At 34.0% G+C, this 18987-nt stretch overlaps 1 protein-coding gene across 1 annotated transcript in view; it reads right to left on the bottom strand.

The window, feature by feature from the left end:
- LOC120625075 (head-specific guanylate cyclase) overlaps window positions 1-18987 on the bottom strand; it is a 131279-nt gene that overhangs the window by 96219 nt on the left and 16073 nt on the right. The window lies entirely within an intron of this gene.

Here is an 18987-nt window from a genome sequence, read left to right on the forward strand (position 1 = left end):
CTGGCAGCATTGCTCCTTTGGATGGTCAAACTAATGAAGTCTCGTTTGATGTCGTCTGTCCACCTCGTGGTGGCCGACCAACGCTGCGTTTAACTGTGCGGGGTCGCCATTCCAGCTCCTTGGAACCTCAACATCCATCGGTTCTCCGAGCTATGTGCCCCGCCCATTTCCGCTTCAGCTTTGCGACTCGCTGAGCTATGTCGGTAACTCTGGTTCTCCTACGTCTCCTCATTCCTAATTTGATCACGTAAAGATACTCCCAACATTGCTCTCTCCATAGATTTTTCTACCATGAGAAATGTTCAGTTACCCGGAATAACATATTCTATGGATGTCTCCAGGATACAAGCTACTTAATATATTTGCCAAATATCATCGGTAGGACTAGTGCTTTTCATTAAGTGTCAAATTCTACCAATTAACTACCGCAAGGCACGTTAAGAAATTTATAACAATAACAAAACATGGTATCAGTACATGGTATCATGTTATGGATCAGGCCTTAAAAAAACAGTTCATCGATAATCATCGAAATCGAATACCATTCAAGTCTGAAGTGTGTTGTTTCTGACTAAGAGGATCTTCACCAGAAGGTGAAAACACGTCTTGCTGTAATAACCTCTCTCATCGGGGAGTTGATTAATCTGAGATTAATTTATCTTTCGCCCTTGATACGAAAAGGTCAGATGGCAATAGCTTCTACCTAGAATCTAATAAGTGTAGATTAGTTTAATAGATTTGACCTGTATGAGAAATAAATTCTGAATACTATGTGAATAAGAAATCATTTTTCCAAGTTTAAGATTAAGCCGAAAAGATGGTATGTTTACTCTGGTATATAAGGGTGCAATGACTTTGACAGGATTCGAGCAGAATGATAAGGTTACAGATACTATAAAAAATGAAAATACATTATAATCGTGTTTTAACACGATTTATAACTGTCAGTGTGGGCAGTTTATACCTACATATATGAAGTGCATGTCCTTTGTAAAAAAAACTCTTTCTTATATAAATGAATATTAGGTTATTATAATTTGTTTTTAAGAGCTTAAGAAAAAAATTTACGTATATTATTTTTGCTTAGATTAGTGAACTAGTAGGTAAGAAAGGGATAGGAGATCCTGGACCCTCCCAAAGATGTGCCGAGGATGGCCACTGAAGGGGTTTTAGTAGGTAAAAATCCCACATAACCCAATCTTTCCTGAGGTCGGGTATCGTTGAAGATTTCCCCTCCGTAAACAAAAAAAAAGGTAATAAAGGGATGGCGATACCACGTTTTTCGGTCCATTTGTGACTTAGATGACTTGTTTGTGCCCAAAAAGTCAGCACAAAGAAATCTATCGAAAAAAACTATGGCTATGAAGCTCGATCGTTTAATTAGATTACGACGGACAAAACAAATTGTGTTTGAAACTTAAAAAGAATGTATTTGAATTAATAATATTCCTGTTTAATTATTGTTATAAGGGTTAATTTCCAACTAAAAGTTACCCCCCTAACTTGGAAAAATAAAGAAGTCATAAGTAAGTTTCAAAGTTTCTGGAGTGAAAAGTTGTGTATATCTTTCTCGCGAAACAGAAATTTCTATTAGGCCACCAATATATTTACGCCAATTTGTCATGTCACGGTGTAGCTACTATATCTTTCTTATAAGCAATATTAGGTTATAATAAATTAAAATATAAATACAATATCAGTAAATAAGGTTATGACAGCCGTTTGGCGCAGTGGCCAGTGACTCTGCTTTTTGCATCTAAGGCTGTGGTTTCGATTCCTATTGAAAAATGTTTGTGTGATGAACATGAATGTTTTTCAGTGTCTGGGTGTTTATCTGTATATTATAAGTATTTATTTATTTATATACCATGTTAGCCTGCCTCATCACTTTCAACCAGATGAGATGGCAGTCAAAAGCTGACTTGTAGTGGAAAAACGATTTACATAACCTAAAGATTTATAAAAATTTAAGTAAAACTAGCTCAGTTGTCGGGATCTTCGTCCGCTTTTATTTCCGTATTTTTTTATTAATCCCACGGGTTCCGCTTGTTTCCTTGGGATATAAAGGTAGGGCTATGGAACTCTCCGTAGATTGGTTGGTTGTTGCTTATAATTGACGAACGAACACATACACATTTATAATATTATTTAAACCTACTTACTTTACTTGATTAAACGATTGGTGAAACCGCAAGGCACAACTAGAAACAAGATACTATGTGACAGTTTCATAAACTAATATTATATAGGTCATATCGAGAGAGGGTGCGTACTATTTCCACACCAAAGTTTCAGGGTCCCACACCACGTAAAGTTATTTAGCTTGACAATTGCTTGCTTTGTAAACATACTCAGCTGGCAACTGACAGGGGGAATATGGACGCGTTAATTTAATGACAAATAAAAATATTATGTGTCTTTAACGTTTTGTTAGTAGTATTTTTTATCTTTGATTAATCAAAGAATTTTCAGTAGGTACAATAAAAAAATGTGCCATTCTTTGAAACGAATTAAGAACCCAAAACTAAACTTAATAAAAAAAAAGATAATAACATTTTACTTCTTGTTTGTTGTTGTTGTTAATATTTATCATCATCATCATCATATCAATCCATTACCGGCCCACTAAAGGGCACGGGTCTCTTCCCACAATGAGAAGGGGTTAAGGCCGTAGTTCACCATACTGGCCCAGTGCGGATAGGTGGACGTTAATATTTATAAACCTTTTATTACTTAATAAAGATAAACTATTTGTATATTTCTATCTGGCCAGTAGTAACTATTAAAAATAAATAGTTTAACCTTTATCCATTTACTAGACTATGCTATAAGTTACCTAGTAAGAAAATTGAGAGCTTGTAATATGGAGTTCCAGTTACACAAACCTATGAAGGGAAAAAACAACTTTAAAATCTGACTCTTAAGAGGAAAGTTACAAGCTTCACATCTATACTTATAATAAAACTGTAACTAGAAGATTTCTGACCATTTAATATATTTCGAATTTTTTTAACAGGGGATGCTTTATAATCTGTACTAAGTCCAAAACAGATTATTATTTAATTTTTGACTGTCTGTCCGGGCATCACGTGAAAAGTACTTGAAGGATTTAAAATAAAAAATTATTAATTAAATAAAAATTTGGAATAGTGGTGGCTGATAACCCGGATCAACATATGGGATACCTTTGTTGACCCGGGGGAAATGGCATGAACATTTTTATCAATTTTACTTCATTTATCCGTTAATTTTGCACCGATTTTAATAATTCTTTTTTTATTTGACAGTGTATACTACTACTACCAAGCATATATTGTCTAATTTTAATAAAGATCTGATGAATACTGTCGGAGATCAAGGACAGGATAATTCTTCACAGATTTTCTTGCTTCACTTTAGCAAGTCACAAGGCATATGGGACAACGATCGAATACATGCGTACCATCCTTCTAATATTATAAAAGCGAAAGTTTGTGAGAATAGATGTATGGATGGATAGATGTATGTATGTATGGATAGACGGATTGTTATGCTTTAACGCCACAACGAATGAACTGATTTGGCTAAAATTCCGCCTTTTCTCCCTTATATTCCCTTAGAAGCGTTAACATCTGCGGGAAGCGGAGGGATGGTCACATCTGTATACCGATCTGCCGTCACCACACGAAACTCGAAATGGCATGTAGTCCTATATTCTTGTACAATGGTTTTAAAACCAATCCTTAACGAAACTTTATGGGTATGTTTCTAATAGCAATAACTGTATATCAGTATTCCACTCCCACATACGTTCAAGATTCGTCCAAGGCAATATTTAACAATACGGAGCTGGATATTTCGATATAAGTGCTATTGCGTACTAAAGCGTCGACAAAGGAAATCTATTATGACCCTTGTCTTTACGGGGAATGTGTTGGAGATATCTGAACACGTAATCGACGTAAATAATATCGAGCATTAATGTCGTTCCTTCAAAATGTACGCATTCGGCGCAACGTAAGCTCTGGATAAAGCTTTATTTCCTGGCTAGCTTTCAAAAAGCTCGTTGGTTTGCTCGTGTTAAAGTTGATATTGTCAAAAATTCAAGTTGATCTGGTGTCTTTTTCTAAACACAACAGATAGTATATTTTTTAGATGTGTAAGTTTTCGTAAATTCTAATCGATTGAGTAGTTGCGGCGCTAAAGCGTAATAAAGAAACAAACTCATCTACAATTTATTTGTTAAGAATACTTTGCGAAACCCATGTTAATCCTCTTCTCTAATAAGGGAATGTAAGGGAGCATCAAAATTAAAAAAGAAAACATAAAATTCTTTGTTCATGAAGGCCTACCACAAGCACTTATGAAGCGTTCATATATATAAATGTGAGCTTATGGTGACAACTACGTTCGAAATTAAATATACGTTTAAAGCAATTAAAATATCACTTCCTTCAACGGTGAAGGAAAACATATTGAGGAAACCTGCATGCCTGAAAGTTCTCCATAATGCTCTCACAGGCGTGTGGAATCCACCAATCCGCAATGTGCCAGCGTAGTGGACTACGGCCTTTAACCCCCGGACTGTAGGAGGAGACCCATGTTATACGTTACAAATCTTTGAGAGAGAAGGCACCTGTCCTCGGGAATGGGAAATTAACTGGTGTAGTATGATAATATTTTAGACCAGCCAATCTAACATCACTCGGCAAACGTCAACAGCTGGGTACAGTCCTTTCCGAGAGCGTGCCACAGTCGTCTGCCTTTCTCATCCAGCTACCTTTTTAAGATAATCTGTCCAATGCACAGGAGGTCGTCCGCGATCTCCACTCCAGAACATGCCTGCCCCAACGGCCATGGATTCTACGACAGACTTGACCCGCCCACTGCCACTTCAGCCTGCTTATTACTTGCATGATGTCGGTGCCTTTAATACTTCCATATACTTCTTCATAACCCTCTTTTGACCCTCAGAACGACGCCTAACAAAGCCCATTCCAAAGCACGCTGGGCGACTTTAAATTTGTTGACAAAGCGTTGACACTGGCAGTGAGTCAGTGTCGATGTTTTCGCTCAATACTTCATCACTCATTATATTTCTTATTTCTTAGCAAAGCTTTATCAAAATTGTTTTACAAGTTTACGGGCAGAAATAAGCACTTTCATTTTAAGATGGTTTGCCGAAAGTACGAACCTGAAAATTTACCAGGAAATTTTTAAAAGTTTATCTCATACCACCATTAGGTTTACTTGCTTCCAATACTAATAATCAATCTATTCAAAATCTTTTTATAAAATGACCAAGTTAGTATGCAAATCCCTATCGGCAGAGTATATTAGACTACAAAATGTAATCTTTCATCTAAAGATTTTAGACTTGATGGGTTATTATATAACAAACGTTAATAGTTATTGGTTCGATCTATGTTATTTTATTTTCGACAAAAAGTTCAAGAGAACAGCGAAAATTACCAAGATTAGAAGCAAATCAGTTTCGCCGTTTCTATTCGTTGTCTTATCTATCTGACAGGCGGTGGAATTGGGTGGGCTGATATATGGTTCTAACAATAGCCTTTTACCTAAAGTCACGTATGTGAAAACAATTCAAATTTGTACGTTATGAATTAAAAGATATTTTTTTAAATTCTTATTAGTCCAATGCAGAATAAATTTGCAAATTCATCATTTACAACTTTATTTTAATACCACAATGTTATATTTATTAAGTAAATAAAATATTTACAGCAGATTGTCTGAACCATACAGCACTATATTATAAATTATGTTACAAAGGTATTCAAACGAAAACCTTATCATTAATATTAATGTTTGTTTGATCCCTAAGTTTGGCTCAACCGTTAAACCGATCTTGATGAAATTTGGCGCACATGTATCTTAGAGATGGGCGTTGCATAATATTTATCCCGGAAAAGCTTCAAGTAAAAGTTTAGGAAAGGATTTTGAATTTATTACCTATGGCTCGACCGCTGAACTTATCTTAGTAAAACTTTGCATACAAATATTTTGCATCCTGGAGACAGCAATAGGATAGATTGTATTCGGTAAAAATAAAGGTTTACTGCGGTATTTTTGCAATCCCAAATAAACGCGAACAAAGTCGCGGGCAACTGCTGGTAAGAATATGAATCAGAAGAAAAACCTAAAAAGCTAAAAAACTGTAACTGTTTTTAGGTGTCTTAACATTAATAATATCTATATTATATCGGAGAAACGCAAAAGAATATCCCTACATCTGTCAGAATAAATACAGGTTAATATATAATCATAGAAGACTATTAAGGAATAAGTTGTATTGCATAGTGGGGCATTGACAATGGAAAGTCATTATGAGCCTTGCCGTATGAATTACTCGTACTTTGGTATCGGAACACGTAGGTCTCATTAATTATATATTATTTATTGTTCTCAATAATTTCGTATCGATATGTTTCCATTCCTAAGAGTGTAAAGTGTTATTATATTCGAATAACGTTCCCTTTCATCGTCTTCTTTATTATAATAAAATTGTTAGGATAAAATATATCTTTCTCCCTCTTATGTCACTCATCGGGTGTTGAGGTAATAGAGAGCTTTCAAAACTCAAGCAGGCCAATTTTATATATGGCTATAATGGCCAATACTGAATAAACGGTAATTTTAAGAAGACCAATCATGGATGGCCACTTGGTAAATAAATGAGACTACATATAATCGAAATGCTACAAATCAAAATGTATTATGCAAAACACATGTTTTACACTAAATATTTTTAAGAAAATAGGTAGATATATAAATTTTAAAATTTCGTTTAGTATCAATTAATAAATTTAGTTTATTAACTATAGAACGCTTCGATACTCACTTACAATTAATATCATCTATAACTAGCCTTGTCTGTACATACAAGATTTTTGCAAATAGATAACTGGGACAAAAGAACGTAAAAATGCAATTTTTGGAATTTTTGTCTGTTTGTCTGTATGCCTGTCAGTTTGTGCGCACATCATGCATAAACTACCGAATTTTTGAAAAAATATGTGAAACCTATTGGTGATATATAAAGACGATGTTAATATGATTATATATGATCAAAATACTAATATTATTAGCTACTAAAACGAACCTGAAGAAGTATATCTATCATATTTACGAGTAAGTCACAATAGCAGCTTTTGCGTTCTATAATTTTATTAGATCGCAGATAGAAACAAAAGTGGGCTACATTTGTATCGCAGTATTAATGCTTGGTGAAATAAATTTAAAAATGAAGGGTATTTATATAGCAGTAAAAACCTTTTTAATTCATTCTAATCAGAGATTTAGGGACGAAGTTATCGCGAGTTTAAAAAATAATTAAGGACTACACCCAAACGAAACAGTTCTTTCGAGCTAGACTACGTTGTAAAGCTCATTTTAATCCGATTTTTATACAAGAATAATAAATATAAAAATATCGGTATACCGACACCTAAATAAACGATTTTTACAGAATTCGATTTTAATAGATATCCTTTTACCTGTTTGCCTATTTGAGTCAACTAAGAGTACTATAATAACGGTAATAATGGTTACTATTCGTTGAAAGTGATAAAAGCTGAAACCGAAGTACATTAAATTCTCCTTCGAACCTCCAAAGTGGGTCCTATCTATTTACTGACCCCAATTATCATACATATAACCCAGAACAATCTACAATTTTTAAGCTGCAACTGCCAGAAATCTCCCAAATTAACTGTTCCTACGGGATACTTTAAAAACAAAAACAAACGCGGACGATGTCGCGGGCAACAGCTAGTTAGTTACTAAATGTACTCAGTGTCTTGTGTTTAGTGTAAATTTGATAGTACCTAGTCCCTGATGCTATGTAAGTTTTATGAAACTCAGTTACGTAACGAGGTAATTTTTTAGTATTTTAAATGAAGTTATGGGAATTCCAAATATGCATACTAATAAAACGCACACAAAGGTTTGTTTATTATTTTAAGTGCTGCACCGAACTTTTAGCCGCAGGCACTTGTTGCCCTTAACAATATTATAAATGTCAAAGTGGATTGTTTGTTTCTTCTTTCTTCGCCCTAACTGATCAACCGATTAACTTGAATCGGCATCCAGTTAGTTTAAAGAACGGAGAGTGAGATAGGTTACTTTTATCCCAGGAAAACAAACATTGAAGGAAGTTTCCTATCATGTAAGAATTCTTACAGTTATTAATGTCCAAATAAGCGACTGTAAACTGTTTTGGCCAAATAATGACATCTCCACATACCAAAGAGGACATAATCTGAGCCTGGCTCGCGTCGTAGATACTAGTGTTATATAAAATAAATATTGAGTTAGTAAAGGGTGGTAAAGGGCTATCAGCTGCTGTTATTTATATTTAGTGCGGTCTTAAATTTAGCTTTATCTCAAAAGTTATAATAGTGTATCTTTCAGTCATAAGAAGTGTTCGAACAGCATATTATTCTCATACCAATCCATTATTAACAGCATGTGATCTTAGTGCTGTGTGAATTCCATATGCAAAAATATTCTCTAACATAAAAAATCACAGCGATGTTTGTTTAACGCTCCTTTTCAACCTCATTGGTTATATAAAACTGACCTAATATTTCACTACGCAATTAACGTGAACGTTTAGCTGCATAACTTTTATCGCATCGTTTGGAATAATTTATAGAACTAATGGCAGCCGCATACCGCAATTCCGTTAATGTTAAACTTTTCATGTCCCGAGGCAAATGCGCTATTAAGTGAAACGGTATTACATTGACTCAAATGAAATACAAAAGAACATCACATTTTACATTTACAAAATACGCAAACGCCATTGCATCAAAAATTTTAGAATACTTTTATCACAGAATTTTAGATTTTATACCTAAGCTGTGTTCCTATTCTAAAGTAAATAGCAGATTTTATTTAAATCTACAATTATTGTTTTTCTTTTTGCCCTGTCCCACGCTATAAGCACAATTTGCCTTTATATTCCCTTCCTTTTTAACACAGAATTTTACATTTTATTCCTAAGCTATATTCCTATTCTAAAGTAGATGGCAGATTTTATTTTAATCTTCAATGTTTTCTTTTCTTTCTGCCCTATTCGCTGTTATCAGCACAATATGTCTTTACATTCCCTTAATTTTTTCAGACATATTCTTTTTCAAACAACCGATCCTTTTTTTCTTTGGTATTCATATTACTATTCCTTTGTAACATGATTTTATTTGGTCTTTATGATAGCATGCTTGCCTGTACTCGCTTTATCAATAGCATTAGTTACTTTAAAACTTCTTCTAGTCATACAATCATTTCGTATCATATCTGGGCATACATAAATAAGATAGGAATTCTGATGCAGGATGCAGCCATTACTAACAGTTTCTCTGTTTTCGGCCACGGTGGTCAATCTCCAGAGACATTTTCCAACTACGAGGAAAATTTATAGTGCACAAGTGTGTCTGCAAACGCAGATGCACTGTCTATTTCTAAGTCTATTCCTTCAGTCTCATAGTCCGATGAGGCGGCAGCTCCGACAAGACCGTAAAGATATCAGGCGCAGGTACGACAGCTTAACGTGCTCTCTGAAGGACGGGGGTGAGTTCCTGCTAATTTCCAAACTCCGGGCTTTTACTAAGAATTTCTTGATAGAAAAACCCAATACTACGATTCGCCTGAACTGGGGATTAAATCGAAGACCTCGTAACCTGCAGTCAAACATAACCACCACTAGACCAACGTTGCAGTAATAATAATGGAACATTTCCTTTTCCAGAAAGCGCCACCCACAGTCCTTAGCCTTCCTCAAAATCCCTAAGTGAATAAAATATCGAGATGTATGTATGATGTGGCATGAACGGGTAAGATTCGAAATTATTAAAAGTTAAGTAAAGTAGTGTCAGTGACAGAAACTATTAGTAAAGGCGAGCATGCTATCCTAAGGACCTCGATGAAAGCTTCATTTCTCTGCCTTTTAGGATGGAGTCTCCCAAAATGATCGATTCAACCAGAGGTTTTAGAGCTGTTAATATTAAGCTAGTAAATGTAAGTTAGCATCTTAGGTACTCTGCCTAGTTGCGATGGTATCCAATGGTGCATAACCTGATTTATCACTAACTAACTAAGGTTAATGGAGTCCATCTGAGATTATCCCTGACTGAATGAAAAATCAAGAATGACGAAAATTCTATGCACATATTGTGATGTGCCCGATAATGTCATGAAATGGTTGTGTTTCATAAAATTAAAGATAACCTCGGTCCACATGTTGATACTATCTATGGTCTGAGCCAGAATAATACACGAGCAATTCGTTAGTTTGAGCAGATAAAAATATTAGGTATATAGTATTCAGTCGCATATTGAATTTATTAAATATGCCGAAATAACTAAATATTTATATCCGAAAGAGTTTATGAGCCAATTTTAGAAGCGTGTGACCTTATTTCAGCTGTACATACCCAATAAAAATTGTGGAAGCCAAGCTTGTCGGTTTTATGGAGATATATTTTAAAATCGATATCTTGTTTGGTAAACTTCGAGTTCCTACTTTCGAGTTATTTTTGCATGATTTCGAAGTATATGTTAAGTAATAAAAAAAACTCACAACTTAAACCAGCTCAGCTCAGTAACAAGTCAGCAGAGCTTCAGATCAGATAAACGAACTGCAGATTGTCCATTTTATAGACAGGCCAAAGTTACGATATTATTACAGTGTAATTACTTAGAGTACTAAATTACGAGTCGTTTATACTAATGAAAGTTATCTTCAAATGACTAAACAAATATTTACCAATCGCAATTTAGAAATAATCTAAAACAATCATCAATCGATGGAAATCCACAGCTGGACATAGGTTTCTTTATGGGTTATTTGTTTTATTATCTATCGAACTATTGGAGGGTCTAAACACGTTCCATTTTCCTGTTCAGGCTCACTACTCTCGCACCTGAGACCCTAGTGTCTATCAGTTCTTCAAGTTATGTGCTCCGCGCATTGTCATTTTAGCTTCGCAACTCGTTGAGCAACAGATGACTCTATTAACAAATGTCTTCATTACTGATTTGATCACGCAAAATAAATTTGAGCATCGCTTTTGCCATAGATCAATGAATAACTCTACGTTTATAATAAATACACCACATTCAAATCGATCCATTTATTTGAGTATTACGATGACAAAGTTGTCAAACTACTCCTCTTTTATCGTCTTAGTTGTCATATACATAGAATAATAAGAAATTTATTGGAAATCAACATAATATCAATCATACACTCAGGTCTTATAACGTTATCTAATAAACTAAAAGTCTATGTACTCGCATATCTTTCAATATTAAATCTACGAAGAAGACCCTATAGTTTTGTTCTTAAGAATTACGCTGCGGATAATATACACGATGGTATGGTGTAGTGTTGAACCAATTTCTTATGATACTTCGGAAACAGCTACAGTTTTATGGCTTCAAGATTTTATGATTTCAGGAGCACATGACCCCGTTTTGGTTGTATATGTTCTAGACTTTACGATACCGGAACCAAACGTCTCGGTTTTATACGAAGAGATTTTAAATTTGATGTCTCGGAAACGTATTCCACTTCGCAAGAACTTTTATGCATGCTTTAACATTCATGTAAAAGCATTGGAAATAAGCAAGCAGAAGCTTTGGAATTTATAGATACAAGTTTATAATAATATTTTTACTTCACATATCTAAACTTAACTACGAAAGTGATCGAATAAAAAAAAATTCTAAAAAGGAAATAATACTTTTTTAGTTATTTTTTTTATTAGATATTTAAACAAATCATGTTTATAATAAATGTGGTGTCTTTTATTCTTTTGAAAATCATGATCAAATCCGACATGTCAGCCATAATTGACAAACGCATGACATAAATGTCGCTTGAGACTAAGCTTTTAAGCTTCGTTGCTTTGTTGGAGTTTCTGGTTTTTAAATGCGTTTGTGACATGGACCAAAATCAGAAATAGAGAAACAAGCGTGCGTAAGTAGCTGACCAACGCCCAACAACGGATAAAAGAGTACCTATATCTTATATATAATATACTTGGCTCCCACACTTACGCAAACACAAACACGTGCAAGTTGGCAAAAAAAAAATTAAATATGTTAGAAAGAAAGGTCACCTTCTGTCACAAGTTTTAAACCACACAGAAGATTTCCTAATGCACTACAGTACCTTGTTTAATCTGCAAACTCCAGACAAATAATTCTCTAGCTGGTCTATTTTAATATTTAAAAAAAAATCGACATATGTACTTAGTTATTTATTACCTATGGCGTTGAAACCCGGAACTACAGAATCCATCAATAAAACTATTAAAAGAACTTAGATTATCCCTGAGTATGAAATATAGGCATTTTTTTTATTCACGCAGGTGTGACCACAGGGCTTAGCTAGTAAACTAATAAATAGGCCCATAACTTCTGCCATAAAGATACCGTTTTATTTACTAAAGATATAAACATAAATTGGATTAAATAGGTACTTTCATTAAAATGATGTAGTAATAACTAATGTTTTATGTACGAAAGAGTTTATTAAGGCAATCCCAGGAGAGTAATTTTGTAACAGAAAGGTCGGTGTAGAAAATCTCATCATTTTGTATAATATGTAGATACCTACAAGCTATTTATTATCAAAATACTGAATATTATAACATCCTTGTATATCCAACAGAGAGTGTTAAATCCAATAATGTACATTAAATCTATGTTTTTTTCTTGCTGAGAAAGACTTACATCAAATGTAATTTTAGCCGACTAAAAGTAGGTTTTTGTATTACTCTTGCGGGGAAAGTAGTATCTTTGAGTGCGACAAGTTTACTTGTCGCACGTAAATTATTCTTGGCACACGCAAATTTAGATAAAATTGCTAAAATAAATAAAATAATAACAAAAAAAAACACAATCGACATATTAAAACTGAATTGAGGTTGACGCGTCTGACAGTTTAATTTAATAAATAAAATTGTAATTAAATTAAAATTAGTTTAAAAACGAATATGGAGTCTGAAATAATACCGGAAACTCCAGAAAATTCTAGCGACGAATCCACACCACCTGAAATCCTGAAAAAAGCCGATGAAGTAATAAATAATTTAGTTCCTCAAGTATCGAGACCCAAATATGAAGCGGCTTACAATAAATTTATGGAATGGCGAAGAAATAAAAAGGTCAAGAGTTAAAAAAAAATTTTTTTTTTTTTTTTACTAATATTAATTAATTTTTATTTATTGTTCAAAATATATTTTTTTCTTCTTTTCAAACTTGTTATTTGCTTGTAAAGACTCTTGTTACCCACAATCGACAACTTGTCGCACTTGTTGCACAATATACTATTTTACCCACGTTGACTATATTTAAATGTTCTACTCGTAGGTTAGGCGTGAGTGTGTGATTTGTGATTTAGAAAAAATATTCATGATTCTCGTTATCAACCCATTACACTGGCCTGCAAAAAAAAAAATTTTTCTCCTTGTTTTCATGCATGAATTCTTCATATTTTGTGCTCTGAACACGGAATCTGACATACAATTAAGTACCACACGTAGATTTCCAATATAATATTTATTTAATTAACATATAATATTAGTAAAACATCAATTATTATAACGAAATGAATAAATATTACAGTCAAGTTTTACATTGAAAAATCCTAAATTATAGTCACAAAATGAACAAATATCTGTCAGCTATCTCAATATTTATGGTGAGAATTTTTTTTTTTTTTTCCTCTCATTGTTTCTATTGGAATTTCTCGGCGAATTGACCAACAGAAATCAGCAAGCATTATAAATTTTATATTTATTGTTTCTGCTAATAAAAAAATACATAAACTACACATAAAATACTCAAAACCAATATAGGGAACATAAACTTTATACAAAACGTAAACAATTAAGAGACAAGTTTTCACTGAACTGTTGTGGAGTCACAGCGAATAATGCATATGCGCGTATGTACTACCATAAAAATTACCTTCGGCACTTCCCTTCTTTCTCTTACAACTCGCTAAAACTTATTTTGTACATACACTGTTTGTATATACACTATTGGTAACCCAAATTTTTGAAATTTGAATAAAAAATCATAGAAAAAAACCTAGACGTGATGGAAAAAATTGGCCAACGGGTATAGACTCAGAACATTTGAATCACCATATTTATGTCAAAATTTTTTAAAGGAGGATTTCAATGCAGACGAGTGAATTACCGGCTCGCTAAATGGCACAGCTCTCCTTAGACTTCACACTTGTGAAGTATCCCTTGAGACCATTATGGAGAACTTTCAGGCATGCAGGTTTTCTCACGATGTTTGTTTTGTCTAGTGGGAGGCTTCGGCCGTGGCTAGTTACTGCCCTACCGACAAAACCATGGGCCTAAGCGATTTAGCGTTCCACTTCATATTTTACCACACTTGTAGTGGAATAAAAAAAACGTTGTCTTTTCACCGGTAAAACCAGTATAATTAATTGCTTAAAACTCATATGGATCGAACGTGGTACCCCGAAAAGGAACCCGAAGTCTTAACCACTAAGCTATCGCCACCGAAAAACTAATGGATTATCGATATCAATAACGATCGATATCGCGTGTTTGTACTTTGAGGCAGGTTTTATCCGACTGCCTCAAAAGGAAGGGTTTTGGGGCGTATTTATGTTTGTATGCATGTATGTTTGCATGTTACCTGTAAATTTTAAATGTACCCCGTATTTTTGAAGCTAAACACTAAATGTATCGATTATAGTAAATGGGATGTCATTATAATTATGAATTTTATTAACAACTTTTTTGGATAATTTTTTCACGTTGAGATATTGTGATTTTGGACTGCGTATCACTTTGGGCTAAACATGGCTCAGCACTACACTGGCAATAAAAAAGTGGACCTGCTACTACCACTCGTGATTGTGATTTTAGTTACTTAGTTATTCAAACTAATTACCTTAATTTACCACTCGATCCATTACCACGGACTCTCGAAACTACATTATGTTCTAGAATACGTAAGTAACTAGAGTACTTAACCTTTTTGTTAATATTAAAAATATTAATGTTCGTAAATCAAGACATTCATATCTTCTTCGCGTCATGAAGTCTGAACCTATTTCGCTGGGATAGCTTACCCTTAAATCCTTATCCTACTAATATTATCAATGTAAAAGTGTGTTTGTTTATTTGTTTGCTTATCATTACTTTAAGACCTAACCGAGCCACCAATCGGCTTGATTTTTGGCATGGATTTAGTTAAACGACGGAGGGTATTGTGTGCTGCTTTTTATCTCAGAAAAAAAAAACGGTTGTAAAGAATCTTACTTAATACGGACGAAGAACAGCTATTTATTTATAAACGCGGGCAAAAGCTTGTTAAATATTTTGTTTTTTGTGTTTTAGTTTAAAATACTTGTCATGCTAAAACTTGCATTCTGGAGATTGACATAGGCTGATTTTTTCCGGGCCAACATACGGGGAACAATCTGGTGTGATTTACAAAATATGCTTTTTCAAGCACCTTCATCGCGGCTACATTACATTCACGGCTCATAATATCTTACATCTGCAGCATAGCGTTATATGAATGCGAGACTTGGACAATGGCAATGCACGGAGGGAAATTAAACTGCTGGAAGCATTCGAAATATGTTGTTGGCGCCGAATGGAGAGAATAAGTTGAACTGAGAAAATGGGAAATAAAGAAGTACCAACTAGAGTCGGTGAAGAGAGGAATATAATTACATCTATAGATATCAGAAGAGAGAAAATTGGCCACCTTTTAGACACGATGATTTTATCACGAATATAATTAAGGGAAAAGTAGATGGAAAAGAGGACGAGAACGTCTGAGACTTGGTTTTGAAGGACAAATAAAACAAAAGGTTGGGGTGGGGGGGGGGGGGGGTGGCTTATAAAGAGGTAAAAGAGAGGGCCATGGATAGAGAAGGTTTGAAAAGGCTACAAACACAAGAGCTTAGCTCTTGTGTTTAAGAAGTAGAAGCACCTTCGCCCTTTGCATAATTTTAAAAGAAGATCCTGAAGACAGACGAAATACTTTTCATCCCGGAAAAACAAATTGTTCCCACGTGATTTACCGTTTAATATAATCATGTCGTATCCGTTTTATATGAGGTACAATTTCTGCCATAAAACTCGCTATGTCAGCACGTAGAAACCGAGACGAGACGCGTTTGGAATTAAAATCGTTAGAGAAGCGACGTCGGTTAATTATTCAGCAAATTATATTTTCTTGACTTGACTTCGGAATTAACTTCATTTAATTAGGTCGCACAATACTTAGGAATGAATTATCCTTATCATCAGCATTTTCCTCAGCCTATTGAAATCCCACTGCCAGACTGGGATTTAGAGCATTGAATCAACACGCAACTTTTTTTGTGGATTGGCGTGTTTATACGATTATTTTGGAGATATTTTTTTTGAAATTTATAATAGCTAAATGTCAACTGCTCATAACCTTCTGCAATATATTGCTTTTCCCGAAGACGGGGTAATATTTGAGGAGTTCACCCGGCACTTCACCATCAGCTTTTTTGTTGTGAGGTGCATAAATTGCTTACCTACTCTACCATAATCGAAGCAACTTGTGTGCACATAATTATTATTATAGGTATATTTTGGGTGCCCATACTTTATCTTCATCATCAGTTTGACGTGACTAAATGGTACTTTCCAAAAGAAAATGCTCGAGTTACATGAAAAATACTCAAACTACTATAAATGTGCATATAATATTCGAAGAGATCCTCGATTTTTCCAGGCTCCCGACAATAGATCTTCACCGAATTAAAATGGAACAATTTCTGAAGTATAACGTATGTTACAAACAAAAAAAAATCTGAATCGCTGTATAATTGGCGGAGAAATCGCGTAACTAATATAAAAAATAACAGTCGACTGACTGTTATTTTTTATAAGAACCTCCTCCTATTTTTAAGTCGGTTGGAAATGTAATCTTTAAAACGCACAATATGCATTCATGTACAACTTGGGTAAATAAAATAATCATATTTCACCCAAAAAGGTCTGAAGCCACAAATAAGAAAATATAAAACAATAATAATAATTTTATGAAATATAATAATTTATGTTCACATTTATGTTCCTCACAATTTCAGTGGGTTAATAATATCACGTCAAAATAATATAATTATACATTTATTTTCATCATGCTAATTTTCATTATATGTTATTACTTGATTACAATATTCCCTTAATTTGATGAATGTCAGAACAATTTCCTTCATCATTCTGCTGTTAATTTTGTGCGAGGAATATAAACAAAATTTTATCATGTACGCAAATAAACCTAAATCTAAGTTAGATGTAATATTTACCCGGGAGAAAGTAAAGCCTATACTTACTTCCTGGTAAATAATCCTTGGCGGTATTCTGAGACCCGTTTAGAAGCCCCACAACGTTACAAAATTATCCACTCTGGTAGCTTTATTTTATATACAGGTGTTTTAGCTCACTTTACTAACATTTAAGTCTCTGAGAACAAAATAAATAAATAAATATACTACGACAATACACACATCGCCATTTAGCCCCAAAGTAAGCGTAGCTTGTGTTATGGGTACTAAGATGACTGATGAATATTTTTAGAATATCTAAATCTAATCGAATTCACGGCCCAGAAAGCAGGGTCGCTGCGAACTGCGCCAATCGGCCGTCAAACAATGTTACATCTTAATTAAATGCTTTACAAGTGATGATACACTAACCACTATTAATAAGAACGTTTGGGCATATTTAAGGCTTACTCTAATTAAATATTTTTTCAGTTGTAGCCCAGTTTGACCGTAAGGCGTTACGCTGACAAACATGATTATGTACCTGCAAATTCATTTTAAAACAATTCAAATTTGACCTATCTTTTAGAAGTTACGATGGGTATAGAAATGCTAAAAGCAAGAAAAATGCCGAGGCCGCCCGGCCGCGTATTATATAGTTTGGAAATACTTAAAAATAAAACTGGACCCAATAGGTAGCGCTGCAATTATGTTCTTAGTTTTTTTAAGATATTAAAACCGATAATAAACTATTTGATGCAGACGAAGTTGCGCGGGTCAGCTACTATGTAAATAAAGTTGAATTATAAATAAATGTTTTTTTTAATATAAATGATTCTCATTGAGTCAGTAACTACCGTTTCACCATTAAATTATACATACAGAGAGTAAAACGCAGAAGTAACTTAAATACAAACGAAAACGAAATAAATAGAACTTTGTATGAATTGCATGAATGGGTTGTCGCTTGCAAAAATTATCATTAAATATGAAATAGGATAGATGTATCTTTGTAACCAATATATGTTTTGCCCTCGTAATCATAACAAAATTTGACAAATAGATAATTTGCAACATGCATTAAATGTCAGAAGAAAGGGAAAATCAAGCAGTATGTTTGAAATATGTTTTTTTACTCAGGTTCTTAAAAGTTGTCATTTATCTTATACTAGCTGTTGTCTGCGTACTATGTCTGCGTTTATTACAGTATTCTAATATTCTTGTGGGAACGATTCGTTTTGCTGGGATTAAAAATACTATGATACTTTCATCTCTTTCAACTACGAGTAAATCTATGCTGAAAATAAAGTTGATTGGAAGCTTAGTTATAGCGTGTAGGAAGGACAACCAAGCAAACAAACACACACTTTCCCATTTATAATATAAGTTATGATGTAAGCAGAAAGAGTTGGCATACCAAGAGGATAAATTGTAACATAGATATTTATTCTATATACATTGTCCGACAGTATGGCACGCGTACTTTTTCAATAACGTATTATTACGTGACAAACCTACTAAGCACGTATTCAATTCAGTGCGAATCGACTTGCTTAGTTCATTTCTAACCTTGGGAATTTACAAGAGATACTCAGATCAACATTTGTGCGGGTTTAGATTTTCCTCTTTATCATTTTCAGCCCATCAACGTTTCAATCAGGCATGTTCTTGTGGGT

This window comes from Pararge aegeria, chromosome 7, assembly GCF_905163445.1.
Source record: "Pararge aegeria chromosome 7, ilParAegt1.1, whole genome shotgun sequence".
NCBI lineage: Eukaryota > Metazoa > Arthropoda > Insecta > Lepidoptera > Nymphalidae > Pararge > Pararge aegeria.